At 38.1% G+C, this 17,395-nt stretch overlaps 1 long non-coding RNA gene across 1 annotated transcript in view; it reads left to right on the top strand.

The window, feature by feature from the left end:
• Positions 1-17,395, top strand: part of LOC120803412 — a 138,826-nt gene that overhangs the window by 17,754 nt on the left and 103,677 nt on the right. The window lies entirely within an intron of this gene.

Below are 17,395 nucleotides of genomic sequence, written 5' to 3'. Positions count from 1 at the left end.
GAGACACAACAGGCAAAACTTTATAATAGGAAAAATGAACTCTGGAATATTACAAGAGCTCGAGCAATATTTTGTCTTATACTCCAATAAGACAAAATATAATACACTGGGCACACCATACACTGTGTGCAGGAAATTAAAGTGGTCCTCTGTCACAATTACAACACATTGAGGCAGTGAAAGAGTGAAAGTTGTCTGTGCTGTCTCAAAATCATAACAAAGTTTACAATTCACCTCAAGGAAAAAGACAGGAACCAGCAGCAGCTTTTTGTACAAGCTAGGCTAGTGGCAAAACTTTTATGAAGAGTTGGCAAGACTAGTTTTTCACTGATGTAAGCTTTTGGAACAATCTGTGCTGATTCTCCACAGATAACCAGTGGTTGGGCATAGACATATTTGTGCAAATGGCAACATAAACAAAAACACATACATCACCTGTTTGGGTACTGTTATTTTTTCTTTTAATCTGAGGAATGACTTTTGGATGTACACAAAATCCATTGGCTGAGCCATGCTAGCACAGAGGCTGAAGGGATAGCAATGTCTGCCACTCAGTTGCTCACTAGATCCACCACTTTGTTCCAGATTGAAATATCAGCAACTATTGGATAGATTGCCTTGAAATTTGGTACAGACACTATTCTTCCCCCACAGAATGAACTATAATAACTTTGTTGGACCCTTAACTTTTCCTGTAGTGCCATCATCAGGTTAAAAATTTGAATTCAATTTGATGGGAATAAATCAAAATATTAAAATCAGTCTAAGCTATACGTTGTGTTTAGTGCTAATTAGCAATTTTTACTCCGTATCCAGCACAGCCTGCCACTTCAGTTGAAAGTCATATATCTTTGAAAGAAACTGCACACACTGGTGCATTAAGGCTTACTTCTGTAGTTTGTGCATGTTCTCACATTGGGAAGGTGTTTGCTAAGCCCTGTGTGTTTGCCAGTATACTTCATCAAATATAATACTACAGTAAATGGAAAAAGGTTAAAAGTAGTATCATAATATTTGGCATTGCTAACAAGAACCTTGCTACTGCTTACCACAGTCTCAGGTTTTTGCCACAAAATCCATCTGCATGTGGAAATTTTTCACAGCTGTCTGGCAGTAGTGTAATGCAGACATGTGCATTACACTGTAATTTTTTTTTTTTTTTTCCCCCCAGAGATGTTACTAGAGAATAAACTGAGAGCACTATAATATAACACAAGAACATCACAGCACTATAGATAATTGCTTTGTAAGGTGAAGACGATAAAGGTTCAGAAGTTTTAGATAAACTGCCAGATTTGCCAAATTTATCTGGAAGAGATAATGAAGATTAACAATGAACCAAGTGAAAAAGGAATTTGAATATTAATGTGAACTGATACTGGTCATTTTTTCCGCCGAGAGTCAGTTGGACTTTGTTAATGAATGATGCTTATGAATTCGAGTCAACTGTTTGGCCAGTGGTGGGTCTCTAGACTGGAGAATTCAATTAGCTGAGCTTCCTCTTGCCCAGTAACGCCGGCAGTATCAGGGAAGACTTCCTGCTCCCTGAGAGTTCACTGTTTGAAACTCCACATATAATTCACAATCACAAATGGCCAAAATGAATTCAGCCAGTCAAGGAGATGCATGCATCGGTATAATAAAATTCATTTACATTTCCTGGCTCCCCGCAGTCCACTAACTCTCCCATCCATACAGAATTAAACATACAAGCAATTTACCCATGGCATTGTGATTTCCCTCTGCTGCCATCGGGGTTTAGTTGAAAACAGAATGGAACAGCAACAGCAACAGTTCAAGGGGACAGAGTATGAAGCTTTCCAGTCATTGAACAATTACATTCAATCAGGTGATGGTTCAGTTTTCAAAAAAAGAGCCCGCGGAAAAAAGTTCTGATTATTACAGGAACTGGATAAACCAAAATGTCTGCTAAGTAATTACAATTCAATATTGAGATGACATAATGACACTGACATGGAGATACGATGTAGTTAGCTGAATTTGCTACAGAATTTGCTAATGATAGCAAGAGTTCATCTGTTCCTGAGAAAAATAAATAATAAGAGTGTCCATATGGCCTCTTGGCTGTTAAGTTTCTGAGAAGATACACAAACTCAGACACGCACACACTGTAGCACCGGTAGCTCCGTCTGCCTTGCTGGGAGAACCCACCGCTCCAGGAACAGATGTTCACTGGTGTCCCTTGTGACCCCTTGCCAAGAGAAATGTGTGTGTTAGCCCATGATCACACAAACACACCTAGCATGGTGAGCCGCACTCTGCACAAATGAGTAAATAAATGAAATGAAGAAGTTTATCCAACACTTAATCTAGCTCCCAAGAGCATGGCAGCTACCAACTCTTAAAACATTTAATGAAGGAATGCTACAAGAGAAAAGGACGGAAGAGTATATACTGTTAAAAGGAGCTCCTTGTAGAGGAGAACGGAACCCAACGGTAAACATGGTTAAAAAAAACAAAGGATTATGAGGAAATGAGATGCTCGCATGACAGCATAAATCAGTGGGAGGCATTCTTCTCTAATGGAAAGTTGGGGCTCATACTGAGGATCTTATCAATCATACAGATAGAGCTGCCATAATATTGACTATGCACCAAACAAACAATATCTAGGATGAGGTCTAAGTGCTATTCCCAATATGGGCCACATTGTAGATCATTCCTCCGCCAAAGTCTCTGGGAGCACATTGAATTATTGAGAATGCATAAGTGTGCGGGTGCATAGCATAGTCACAAAGAGCATTCCTCTGCCGCCGGATTACAGCGGCAAACATCACTATAGGTCACATTCATTGTGGAATATCAGAGGCTGAATCAATCTTTTAATACGGGCTAATGTTACAAAGCTATGCAAAGTGTGTGGGAGACTATTTGGAGAATTATGCTAATCACAATAATTCAGAGATGCTCCTATTATGACCACTGGCTTGGACCCAAAGTCAACAAAATGTGAGAAATGAAAGTGACTATGTTGTGTTTATGAGTCATACATTTGGCTTTTTAATATTTCTGTTATATATATCCCAGTGACCACTGGCCTGATTTACACAACCCAAGTCACAAGTCATAATGCCACTGTCTGTAATTACTGTTTATTTTTTTTGTGATTTCTGGAAGTTGCTAAGCAACATCATGAGGGGAGAAAGGATAAAAAGGAGTAGAGTCTTCGAAGAAAATTCAGTTTGACAAAGAAATATCATAGATTTTCGATAATTTTTATGGAGTGTCAAATTTTGCAAAACATTCCTGAGTCTGTTTTGAAACTTCTTACATTTTGTAAGATTTTTATAAGCTTACGAACACTATTTTTTTATTCATAGTGAGACCTTAAACTTGACTTATGAATTCAGTTTCTTCAGAAGTTAGATACCCATATATCTACTGTATGAAAGGGATTTTCTAAAACACACACACACACACACACATACACACACACTGTGGGTGCAGTAACTAAACTGCGAGACTTTGGGGGAAGCGAGATGTGGATCTCTGTTCTCCTTCTGGCTGACCTGTTTTGGTTGGGAGTCGTGCACCACAAAGCATGGCACGCACTGCTTAATTTAGCAGTCACGGTGCAGTGAAAGACTCTCTGAAGAATTGAGAACAGAGTCTGTCTGGTTTCAAGATTAGATTTGAGGATAATAATATGCACAAGTTCTGGTCCTCCCATTGGACTGTGCTATTTGAAGTTCTAACAAAGGCTTTTTTTACTAAGATGCATCTACTACCAACCAAGTGTGCATGAGATGACTGGGTACAAATTTTCACTATATGATACATCACTATATGATTAACTGGTTCGAGAACATAGGGGCCAAATTTTGTCTTGTGCCCCTGTTGACCCCACTATGTGTTGCCAATCTTCGCATGGTGTATATACCTTGTTGCCTCATTCTCATTGACACTGAACATGGCAGCTGTGTTGTATTGATGTTGTATTTTAGCAGTGTAAAATCCCAAACAAATTTGCAGTTATTCAAATTAACAAAACTTTTAGTGGAACAGGAACTTCTGTGCCCCCTGGGGGTCTGGAGCCCTATTTACTTTTTTTTTGGCTGATGCAGTCTTGAGTGGCATAAATCCACACTCAGATGCTCTGACATTGTTCTACATCAGAACTGTCTGATTTACAATATGTGTTCGAGTAGCTGAAGTGTTGCAATTTACATTTTTCATGTACCCATTTCCTCTCAACCTGCATTGTAAACTTTTGCTACAGTTAGCAATTTCCTGTTTTTCCCAGAATGGCTTTTAACAGTCTGCAACAAAAGGCTTCTGTGCACTGTAAACATGTAGGTGGAGAGAGTGACAGCAGCAGTGCAGCGAGTCTGAGAAAAACAGAGAACAATGCCACTGAGCTGTATGACTATTCAACACTGGCACAGAATGGTGAGTCTAGATAGAAACCCTGCCTGTTTAAATCTTGAGCTGAAACCAAAACCTGAAATTTACTATTTATGATTTCTTTGCTCAAAAAAAAATCTGCTATCAAACACAATTGTAGCTGGGATGTAAATACAGTATATAGCCAAAACTATACGGACACCCAAACGTTACATCCATATGTGATTGCTGAACTTTCCATTTCAAAACCACAACTACAATACCATCCACTCTTCTGGGAAGAATTTCCACAATATGCAGTTTTTGCTCCCATTCAGCCACAAAAGCATTAGTGAGGTTGGCCATTGATTTTGGGTCAACAGGCGTGGCTCACGGTCGACGTTCCGGTTCATCCCAAAGGTGATTAATGGGGTTGAGGTCAGGGCTCTGTGCAGGCCAGTCAAGTTCTGTCCAGCATGGAACAAAGGGGTCTTATCCAAACCTTGCCAAACAGCGCCAGAACAAAAGTACACAAAAGCATGTGGACATATGTTTATATAGTTTTGGTCATATAGCGTCTGCTTACATTGGTTTTTATCACCGGTGTAGCCAGTTCTACAGTATTAAGAAAAGTATTTAAAAAAACACAGTCAGTAATGGATTGAACAGCACTGTTAGGCATTGTAAAAGCTTTCCTGACAGTCTCTGAAAGTATGTAAAACATCACAGCAACACAAAAACTTGAAATGAAATGAAAAGAAAAATTGTAATTATTTCAAAGAAGATGCCAACAAGAGCCCTGTCCCCAGCTGCAACCAGTCACTGCATCTCACACACTCTGCTATATACTGTCATTGGGTCATGAGGTTAATGATTTTGTGCTTTGTCAAATCAGATTTATTGTCTGAGCATGGATTAATTTGTCAGTATTGTCCGGTTCATTAAGGCACTACCAAGCAAAGCCTTAATTAGAAGAACGTTTGTTAATTGCAGTGATTACCAGCCTCCTCTTAAGGCGTTGTGAATGGGTGGAGGAGCAGAAATAGCAACCAACTTTTGGGAGTGACGCAAATTAAGCGTGGTGCTCCAAGAAATCACACACTCCTACAGTATGTGGAGCCTCGCACTCCTTGTGTTTCCTCCAAGATGTGATTCCCTTAATCTCTTTGGATAGCCTGAACAAAATTAGTGAGTGATTGCTCAAGTGTTGTTCACATAGATAATGTTCTGGGTGGAAAATCGCAACAAATTAAATTATTCCTACTGAGTGAGTATTGTAGGGGGGTGGGGCTGGAAGCGAGTACATTTAGAATCTCATGGAAAAGAGACAAAAACAACTCAAAAACACAGTCAGGTCTGTAGGCAGCGTGAGAGTTTGTTTGTCTGTGGCACTGATATGCATACACAGTTGATTAAAGACCAGAAGGCGGCTTTTGGATTTGAGGGCAGAGCTGAGATATAGAGTTAGCTTATCTCAAGCTTCACTACACGTTGTCTTTCTGTGGGCCGTTTCCCCTATGGTAATATTTCTCTACCCCATTATTCTGCAGGTACAAATAAAAACACCAGCTGTGGTGCTGTTGTCGTGTTTCCAATCTGCATTGTTCTGCTTTTCATACTGATACAGCCCCACTCAGGCAGAACTTTGTGGAAAAAAAAGTGGAAAAGCTAATGAGAAATCAGAAAACACAATATCCGTAACAACCCTATAAAGTTGTTTTGGTGAACCTGTTGGCAGGCAATTGCCCATTTAACAACAAATCCTCCAGGAAAAAATCATGGTTTGGGTTAAAATACGTACTTTTTTAACATTGAAAATGAACATCAATCTCCTGTGAGAAAGTCCTGTAATTTGTCGACCCATCCATCCAACCCAGCCTTCTCCTAACCTGGGCTTTGTTGCTCTTTTTACAACATCACCTGAGTTTCTCCTTTGCTCCCTTTATAATTACTACAGCCACTAGAGGTCATAACAATAAAACGTAACTATGGATCGTAATAAGCTTCTTGCACAGACAACCTAGGACAGTCTCCTATTTACAGATCCAGCAGAGATAGAGCATCATTAGCATTTATTCATTTTGTTTCTAGCCACCTGACATTTTTAAATTTCACTCCCCTTTCACCTCTGTTTTGGTAACCAAATTAAGAGGAAATTACCTGGCCATGTAGCTGTTGGATGTTCAACTTTATTCACTAGTGAGTAGCCAACTTTTGCTTATTTTTGTTTTTGATGAACGTTTTGCGTACAGTCAAAGAGCTTTTTGCTGAAAACAGCTGCCGAGTTTGTGAGCTGGAAAACCAAAAAAACTAGCTTGAATAGGCTAAAAGGCTCTGTCCGACTGTGGAATCAAGTAATAATTCTCCGTGGCTTCATCATTGCAAGTGACACCATTCACATCACACATTCATACACAGTTCCCTTGGTCAAGGCACTGAGAGAGTCTTGTGCCTGTGTTTTAGAAACAAAACATTTGTTTCTGTTCTCATGTATGATAATTTAGCTATAGGGTAGAACATGCACGCTAACTACTTTTTGGACTACTTTTAGACATTGTCCAAATGTTTTACATTACATAACTCATTGAACCACATGGAAGTCCACTGACAATAATCAGAATGTAATTTTTGCATACTTGAGGAACTATCACACCTAGAAGCATACATGAGTCACTACTACAATTATTGCAAAATAGATACAACTACACCCCAGGAAGAAGCATCCAACCCAAACAAGCGCAAAAAAAGACACAGACACAAGCAATCTGCAGACTGCAGAAATTGAGGTCAGTGTATTCACTTCCATCAATAACAAACTTGATTTGTTGGTCACACTTAACAATGAAATAAAAAAGCCCAGCTCTAGCCTTGAATTTTGAAATTAATTTGGACTGGTCTAATCAAAATGTTCTCATCAAACCTCTGTTAAAACCCTTTGTTGAAAAAATGGACTCTAATAGTACAACCTCAGTATTGGTGTTAGTAGTGTTCATACTGATATTGTTCAAATTATCTTAGCATTCATTTATTATTGCATTTGTCTTCTGCACACAACAACACATGCAAATACTATAACAACACACAAAATTATTGTTACTGTTATCGCTATTGATACTGTGCATTTAAATTTCACATTGTCAATATTTCTAATTCTAAGTGTGTATATCTGCTGAACTGCAGAGATGAAGGTAGTGACTCTGTAGTAAATTTTTTGCAATCATAATATTAATAATGATGATAATAATAATGATAATGATAATCTGAGTGGTAGTACTCATTGTAGTGGTAGGGGTATTTGCATTATCTCCCCCATATATTGTATACAACTTTCCAAACTGAAAAGTGTGGAATGTACTGACACACACACACACACGCGCGCACACGCGCACACACACACACACACACACACACACACAGACAGACACAGACACAGACAACCTACATCCCTTATTTACATTTGTGTATTGGAATAAATAATAAAATTAGAAAAAAAAAGTAGGGCAGAGCAGTGGGCTGCTTCAAACAACCTGATCTTTTTCTTCATTTTGAAGTGAGAGCAGCTAGTCCTTAGCTTGATTCCCAGCTTGTGTGGGATGCGTATTGATTCGGCTCTTGTGAAGCCATCCATCTTCCACCAGTGGGCTTGGGTGCCCTCAGCTTCTGAACCTGCTGCTTGTATTTAAGCAGTTGATAGCTATCACATGAGATATTACAAATCGATTGTGGACAGTGTTATGGAATATAATTCATAGCTTTGAGCGGAGCCGATGGTTCGTTATAATTAAGCAGGCTTACTTGTAGATTTAAGGCTCGTGTGCTCGGGATCCTTTGAGATAAATGGAGATGGATGTGTGTGGGTTGCGGTGGGGTAGATGAGGCACAGGGAGGTCAGGTTTTTCCTCAGTGGAAAACATGTCAGTTACATTTAATTGACAGGGTGCATGTTTGAGTGCAGACTTGTGGTTGCTTTCCCTCCAGATGTGCTGTTTCTCTGTGTGTACTTGTTTAGCTATCCTTGTGAAACTAATTTTAGTGTTTGACCTTTTGAGTGATGACATGAGTTCACTTTGAGATTATCAACCTCCTAAAGTGACTAAAGCATTGCTGTGATTGTTTTTGTTAAGGTGAATTATACAGAGGGTTATGGATGACGACAGTGGCTAATTATTAATATAAACACTACTAAATCAAGTATAAGTATAAAGTATAATTATAAATGTTTAAATGCAGACATGAATATGTGTCTACTTACTCTCTGAAAGATTGTCCTATTTCAACCCATTCTCACTCCCATGTCTTTTAATTGTTTCATAGCATGTAGTGAAACATAATGAGCCATTGATTGATGATGACACATGAGCAGGTCAAATTTGTGACTCATATATTTTTGCTCTTCTGGTATGGATGCACGGGGGTGACAATATGTAAACCTAAATACTGGCGCCAGAATAAAAACATTTTGACAGAGAGGTTAAAATACACTCACATCCATAAATAACATGGAACTTTGGTGAAACATGTGAACTACTTAAAAGATTAACGATCCAAATAAAGTGTTGTTTAAAGGCCCTCTGTGGTTTTCTTCTTCCCTTTGACCCATTTCTTCATCACTCTGCTATCATAAGTCGGTGTACTCATGGTGTACAGCAGGCAAAGATGTACACACACATTCTCACAGCACATTTTTCTTTATTTTAACACATACCACTTGCTAAGGAAGCCCTGAGAGGAAAGTGAGTGTTTATGACTTAAGAACAGTTGAAAAAAGAAAAAGTTTTGCCAGGATAATTTTTCTTAGTTAGGTTTTTTTTCATCTGTGAAAACGTGGGGGGGGGGGATTTTTTTGGCGGGGGTAAATGGGGGTCCTTGGCTTGTTACATATTAATTTGGGAGTTCCTTGACATGAAAAGGTTTAACAACCAATTGTTTAGGTACCAATGGTTCAGCTGTCCAACCGAAGGGCTGATTAAGAGTAAACATTGCACTATAATTGCAATATTCAATAAACAGCACCCAATTCTATATCATAAATATGAGAAATAACCATACTGATTTGAATTGCCAAAATCAAAATGTATCCAAATTCTTTTGTGTATCGCTATCATTAAGTGTACAAAATTATCCTATTCCCTTAGCAAGTGTCCAAATGTACCTCTCATAAGGGTTGAAGTTACCCTTTTACCATGACTACGTTACAGTAAACTAACCTTAGCTAAGTCTACTTGACCTAGGCTGTTGGTTAGCCATGAACGATATGTTCTTACATCATTGTCTTCCCAAATAATAGTTTTCCTTGTCCACAAAAAAATGCGAGGCCAGTGTTTTAAGATTTTGCCTTCTTCATAAAGCTCATTTTTCAAATAAGGAAAACATCAGCTTCGTGTAGACATGTTCATAGTTCAGTCCAGCTGCAAAACTTTTGGTGTGGATGGTAAATATCTCTTGTCTGGCCCACTTTTACACCCAAAACATTTACTCATGCCAATCACAGGTCAAGGAGGAGGCTTTACTCTTTGTCTAAAGCTACATCACATCCTACCAAATGCTCCCTCTGAACCTGAATTAGCTGTGTGTATTTATCTAGCTCACCTTGTGTTATCATCCAGGAGGCTGTCATTTCTCTGATAAGAGCAAAGGATTGGTTCTAGATATAAGTAAATGGCCTCATCTGTCTCCTTTAAATCCTATCCTTTATTATTGCTACACAGTCAAGAGGGCTTCCTTGCAAAGGTCACTTCACAAAACAGAAGAGCATTTACAGTGTATAGAGGAGTGAAATCTTTAAATTCATTTACAAAAGGATCCAATGCTTAGAAGATGAATTAGCAGATTATCTGCATATTAGAGGCATTAGGGACAAATGTGTTTGTTTTTTTTTTCATGACAGAGACAGATAAGTGATGCTGCGTGGACATACGCAGCTGGAAAGGTCAATAGTATGTTGACATGGAAGCTGAAGGAAATGGCTCCTATGTATCTACATCAGTTATTAGCCTAGCTGCGCACCTAATTAAGTAGTGAGCACAGTAATCAATCACAGGGCAAATTGGATTTGGATTGCATTTCTGTGGTCCCTGCGGTAAGCTGGGAATTGTCCAAAGCTGGAGGTTTGACTTTGACTATGACATTCCAAGTCAGCTCAGGCAGAAATTAGTCACACACTCTGTAGAGGAGAATGGTGAGATAAGTAGCAGTGTAATGACACACTGGGGCAGGTTTTCCAGCTAAAGAAAAGCCATATATCTCCTGAAATATCACCACTAGGGTTGATTGTACTATACATATTGTTGGTGAAATACTATATATTGACTTTATTATATTTTCTATACAACCTGTTGGCGACAAAGAAAAAGGAGGCTAAAACAAGATGGATCAATGAGGCAAAATTACATATAAAAGCTTCAGCACATATACAACATAAAGAATTTAGTAATTACTGTATATATTGCGGCTGTATGGAATAACTCTCTTTTAATGAGGCTTCTGTGATTTTTCCAACCACACACAGTCAAGTAGAGAAAAACAGCAGGTCTGTCGCAAAATTTTCACAATGCTCACTGTAGGCCGTATTGATTATGGGTCTCTTTCCCCATCAGAGTTGGAAACAGTTTAATGGTGGGAAAGGCATTTGGGATTCTTTACGAAAAAAAAAACACACGTGAAGTATATTCAATGTAGCAAAAAATAAACCTTCACCTTATGAGTTTCCATTAACTGTGTTTCTCTAACAAATCGAGCTGGCATCAGTTGTGTGCTAACACCATGAGGTTACAACTGATTCCAACTTCAGCTTCTGTAAAAGTTGCCAAAATGCTGACTAACCTGTTAAATGTCCAGTCATTAAGCCTCCCTCCATCTGTTTTGCTGTTAATATTCCTGCTTAATGAATATGTGCTCAATTTGTTTAGCCTCCAAATCAGTGTAACAATGTAACACCTAACAGCGCTGGGGTAAAAGTCAGGCTAGACCCATATATTCATCTGACAAAACATTAAACATTGACCTTGGAAGTAGTACTTAGACAAAAAATGTTTCCGTGTTTTTTGTTGTTGTTGTTTTTTTTTTTTTTTTTTTTGTCAGACAAAATACATTGTTTGTCATTGCCTTTTCAAAATGATCAATATAAGCGTTTTATGATCTACTGCCTCCTATCAGCATGACATCGCTTGTAAATACCTTTCACAAACATTATAAATAACCCTTGCAAAAGGATTTATATTAGCATCTTATTTAGCTCTGTAGTGTTTTCTTTTCTCCACTGGTTGCCTGGGAACCTCACAGTGACAGGACTAAAGGAAGTTCCTGCTCCCTGCCAAAAAATAGTCTGGCAAATAACCACACATAAAACCACAATGTGTCATTTTTACAGTTTGGTTTTTGTGTGGACTAAAGGAACGAGATACAACGTGTTAACTAGTGAGCTTTAGAGGTGTTTGTGGGTGGTTTTGTTCCCTTAGGACAAAGCCAGGCTACCTACCCCCTCTTTCCAGTCTATATGCTAAGCTAAGCTTAGTGGCTGCAGGCGGCAGCTTCATATTTCCCTTACAGACATGAAAGTGCAGAGTAGAGTAAAACTTATTACCCCTTAGGGACAATTTGGCTTACATATAGCAGTCAGTAATAGTAAATACTAAAAGAATACAACAATGAACAAAATCAGCAATCGATACAATATGTACATACATACAATACATACACAAAAAAAACACAAGTACTCAGGTTAATGCCAACAACACTGTTGTCACTGTCACAGATCACCAAAGTCATCAGGTACAGCAGCAGTGCAGCAGCAAAAACTAAAATTTCCAAGTATCACTTGCTAGCTTTTTCAGGAGCTTTCAACCTCATTTCATAGTCTCTGCAAACCCCACCCACGCCATGCAAGATCTTTTTTTGTCAGAGAAGTACTTGTGCTGCACCACCGGGCATTACATTCCTATAACACTTGTGATTTTGGGAGAAGAAAAGATCAAAATCAATGTCGTCTTTTTTTATTCCACACATTCTTCTTCCTTGTCAAAACCTACATTACCAGCAATGAAATGTGACCAGGAACAGCTCATAGATTTGCTTATATCATGCTAGTAGTGGCTAACGTAGCCTTGAGCTGCTAGCCTAAAGCAGAGATAAGGAGCACGTGGGTCTGGTAAACTCCACACCTCTTTCTAACTCCACCTCTCCAGATTCATTTTCATTTTCAAACTGGTACAAACGGCTCACAGAAGAGCAGTACAGATCGACTCCCTTAAAGGGTTTCTGTACTACAAAATACCTCAGACGCTGCAAATACAAAAACAATCTCCTCAATTTGAGAGTGAAATTGAAGAATGTGGCATATTATTGAAGAAACAGTATGTGGTAATGTGAAGCTGAGATTGGTGATCACTTCCTCCATCCGCTCTGTCCGTTTGCTTGAAGCAAATTAGATAAAATTAGACGAAGTAAGGATCAGAAACAGGCTGAGCAGGCAAAGTCAACATTTGAATCTTTTATTTATATCCACATGGAAACAATAACCTGCCAGCACATGCACAAAACCACAAACACAGCTGTTTTGTATACTGTTGAATATATACACTGAGAAACAGTGTATCAGTCTTCATGCAGTACCTGGTTTGTGTTGTGGTTTCAGATGTCACTCAGTAGGACCCCCGCCTCTTTAGCCCTGATCCATATCTTTGGTATCTGTCACTCAATATTCCTCAGCGCTGCCCAAAGCTTCCCTTTTCTTCTTTTTCTTCATTTTTTGTGATCATCATTTCAAACATTCTCAGTTTTCACTAATGATAACTGAGAAAACTGGAGCTTTGTTGAGATGAATGAGGGCATGATATCAGTGTCAGAACATCTTCAAAACATACCGGTACCCTCGTATCTTCAATACACACATGCTGGTTTGTTTGCCGCCTAGAATGATTGAATAACGATTAGTATATTGAGTTTGGCTCAATTTATTCACAGAAATGTGTCTGCATATTCACTTTGTTGGATATTCTTTCTGTTTCATATGCTATTGTTGAGTCTCCCTCCTTTTAACACTGTATTTCTTTTGCAAGATAACTGTAAATATTTATAAAAGTGTGACTTCGGAAAAAAATGTGTTTTGTGGAAAAACAGGTCTATTTGGAAACCTTTGCCCAAGCCAATCATTGTATTCTCTCTACATTTTATTTTCAAAATTTCCATTATTTTCAGTATTCATTTGTAAGTAATATAAATCCACTGTAACACTCTACCTTTCCATTTCCCCCCACTTTGCAAAGAAATAGGGTTAGCCTTCCTTGAGAAAGAATAAAGTAGTTAGAAAATCAAATCAATAACCGGCTGGGAGCATGAGATAAATATAAAAATATCCATTGGAGAACTAATCTTGCTGAGACTTGGATGAGAATATCGATACCACTCTCAAATTTGTGTGCTAATATGAATGAAGCGACAACCAGCAGCTGGTTAACTTAGCTTCGCATAAAGGAAACAGTGGAAACAGCAGAAAACAGCTAGCCTGGCTCTGTCCAACAGTAAGAGAAATCCTCCTCCAGCATCTCCACAGCTATTTAGAGGTGTTATGTGTTGAAACTATTTCTTGGCTGCATTCCTGGTGACAAGCATAGTTATTATGATTTGATTTTTTTTTGCATCTCTTTTTTGAAAATTTAGTTGCATTTAAGCTCTCATGGGAAGATATATTAGATGTAATGACACTGCTGTACATTTAGAAAAGGGTGTAAAATTCAGTCACATCCAGTGGTAATAATTTAAATAAATCTTTTAAGCTTCACCTTAAATATCCCTAAACTGACATATGCAATAGTATATATACTGATAATCTTCTATTTAAAAACACAATTAAATCAAGGTGAGACTACATGAAAGCAACAGAAGTCCTCTCCGGGGCAGGAGGACTTTTGTTTTATTGTACCAAGTAAACACAGACTGTTTGTATCCTTCCATTTATTTACGGTTCTTTTTCCTTTTATAATTAAAAAGTAACCTTCAGATGCTTTGAGTCTTCAGCATGTGAATTTGAGTGCAGCAGCAGCGGAACAGCATGTACACAATTTGACCTCTTAAACAAGCACAGTCCTCTGTCTCAGTGTTACACTGGCAAGTACATATACAGCTGGGAATACTTTTTGTCCGTGTATGCTTTGAAAAAATGAAAACATCAAACATTTGAAGAAGTAATAAAAATGCATAAATATTTGCTTTGGTTGTACCAGTGAAAGTGATCTTAGAGTGCACTGACACAAGGCCACTCATTTGTGAACTGAAGTTTGTTTCAGTGAATTCAGCGTCCATCTAACCTTCAAACTATGCCATTAAATTAGCCATCTTAATCTCACAAATATCACAGACCAAAGCATAAATATGTAATTAACTCTTCTTGGTTCTTCCTATAGATTTTTCTTCATCCTTTTTGATAACGATTGGAAGGAAACTGGTTCCAATGGGAGGTATCTTGACTGTATCTTCAGACCTGTATCTTTCCAAAAAATTCAGAAACATCTTTGAAAATGAATCAGCTGAAACACACAGTAGTGTAGTCCTGACACACTATGAACATTAATTTGATAGTTAAGTTGTTAGTAAACCATGTCCCGTTAACACATCCAGCAGATTTTTATGTGGTGTAGGTAAAAACCAAAAAATATTGGAAGATTTATTTGCTTAATGTTCAACTTTATTTTGTCACTCATTTACTTTGCCTTTACTTTGGCTAAAGGCTGCTTAAAGTTGTACTGTACATTTGGGTGATCATTTTCTGTGATTTTTCACACTATGAGCAACACGTTTCACATCACACTGAATCATTTGTTTCAGTAGTAATAACACAAACCCCACTAAATGGAATTTAAGCTTCCCTGCATTGCGTCCAGGGAGTGGCGTCTTGATCGATGCCTCTACTTAAAGCCAGAAGCTGAGCAGTTATGGAAACGCTTGTAACCAATAGAAACTCTTCCATCACCATCATTTCCCAAAATCCCTCATCTCTATACTCATTCACATTGATTTAGGACATCCAATGTTGGACAGTTTTGTGTTCCACTATCACTAAAAAATCTTATCGGAAATAAATTTAATACCTAATGTCCCAGCTAATGAATTATTAAAATATATATATATATTTTAATCTATACTTCTATAAATACAATTTTTAAGAAAATGAGATAGCTGGATTAAGAAGAGACATAACTAAAAATAAGAAGTTTTGATTTTGGAATAGCTTTTACCCTAAACCAATTCAGCTTTAAACTAGAAAATTATTTTCAAAGGTGAACATCATAATTGTTATTTTCCTTAATGCTCCTAACACTCAATCCGGATGAGATGAGAAGAGAGGGGCATATAGGGGGGATCATGTTGTAAAAGTTTATTTAAGAGCCTTTCATGGATTAGACGTGTTTTTTTTTTTTAAAAACAAAACAAAACAAAAACCCATCAAGCATTCCCAAAACATATGGAGTTGTCTCAGTTGAATCAAGGGTGCACTCTGCAATGACTGGTGTCTGATAATTCAGTTTAAAATCTGCCATGCAAAATAAATTAGAATCAATGGATGACATTGAAATAGATTAACTGATGCGAAGGGTGTTTTAAGGCTTTACAGCGAAAAGGTAAAGTTTGATACAACAAGTTTGAAGTAGATAAAGGAGACCAAGCCGGTGGATTTAAGTTGGGTCAATACAAGAACAGGAAAAGGATGTTTAACAACTAGCTACAATCTGGATCACCCAAGGTTTTTAGAGCTACACAGTATCTGAGATATAAGGAATAGGAGGTCCCAGGGAGAACAGGAGAACAGAAAAAGAATGGATACTTTTTCATAAACCGTGTTATGTTTTAAGCTTTGTAGTATTTTTCAAAATGCATTTTTACAAGGTATGAATTACAGTTTTTCTATCAAAACACCTATAACAACGTGACAAACATCCTCCATATCAGTATCTGTCTGTATTTTGTCCAAGATCACAGCTTAAAACCACTAAACTTTGTTCAGGTAGCCTTTCGATAAAATATTCTTTTCAGCTGCAGCAGGTCAACACCAAGGATAAAATGTCCATTAATTCCAACATGTTGCCTTCAACTTTTTCAAGACAGGTGCAATGGCAGTGAGGACAACAGGCTGTTTGCATCACACTCACTGAAACACAAAATTATTACAATCTGGCAGCACGATTACTGTTTACTCCTCTCACCAGATTCAGTTCCCAAACAGGAGATAGCAACATAATGGATGGCGGTGTCTCCTACTCAAGGTCTATGGGCTGATGTAGGCTTAGTTTTACATTCAAACAGCAGAAATGCGACCATCTTCAGGCCTGCTATTCTTGCTGTCAGATGTAGAAGAGGATGGAGGTAAGTGAAAAAGGCCAGTTCACAGTAGGGGCCCTAAAGGAAGGAAAAATTGTACCCACACAGATAAAAAAGAGATCATTCACTGAAGTAAACTTTACCATCATAGGTTTTGTGGGTGTTTTTTCTGTTTTTGACCAATGGAGCAAAGTAATGTCAATGTTTGGATTTTTCTTTCTGAAAGACGTTTACACTGTCGCCAGTGAGTGGTAATGGCTAGGTTTCAGGTGATGGAACTAGGTCTTAGTAAAACAGACAACACATTGGAGGCTTGTGTTGTTTCAGGCTTCCTCCTTCCTTAGTCTGCATAGGCAATGGGGTTAATTAGGAAACCCACTTTACTGATGTGTTTCAAAGGATGAAATTAAAAATTAACTGACAGTCCTTTCACGCCAGCAGGAAACCGTGGTGGATAAACAAGGAGAACACCCCGTCCTGGTTAGAACCTCTCATAGAAAGTAATCAGCTGCTGCTATGACATAACAAGAAACAGAAGTACTACAGCACAGATGTTGTGATCAAAGTGCATTGTGTTCTCCCTCTAACGTACATGCCTTAAAAACTGCCTTCTGAAAACTTTTCACAAGTTTTCTTTTTGATGGCAGCGAAGGTTCTGATATACATTAAAAGCAGTAAGCGTCCCAATGCAGAAGTTTAAAGATGATCTAAAACCTCTGCCTTTATGGTAGGGCTGTCT

The sequence above is a fragment of the Xiphias gladius genome, chromosome 18 (genome assembly GCF_016859285.1).
Source record: "Xiphias gladius isolate SHS-SW01 ecotype Sanya breed wild chromosome 18, ASM1685928v1, whole genome shotgun sequence".
Classification (NCBI taxonomy): Eukaryota; Metazoa; Chordata; class Actinopteri; order Istiophoriformes; family Xiphiidae; genus Xiphias; species Xiphias gladius.
Note: the sequence above shows the minus strand (reverse complement) of the source record. Positions and strands in the feature narration are given on the sequence as shown.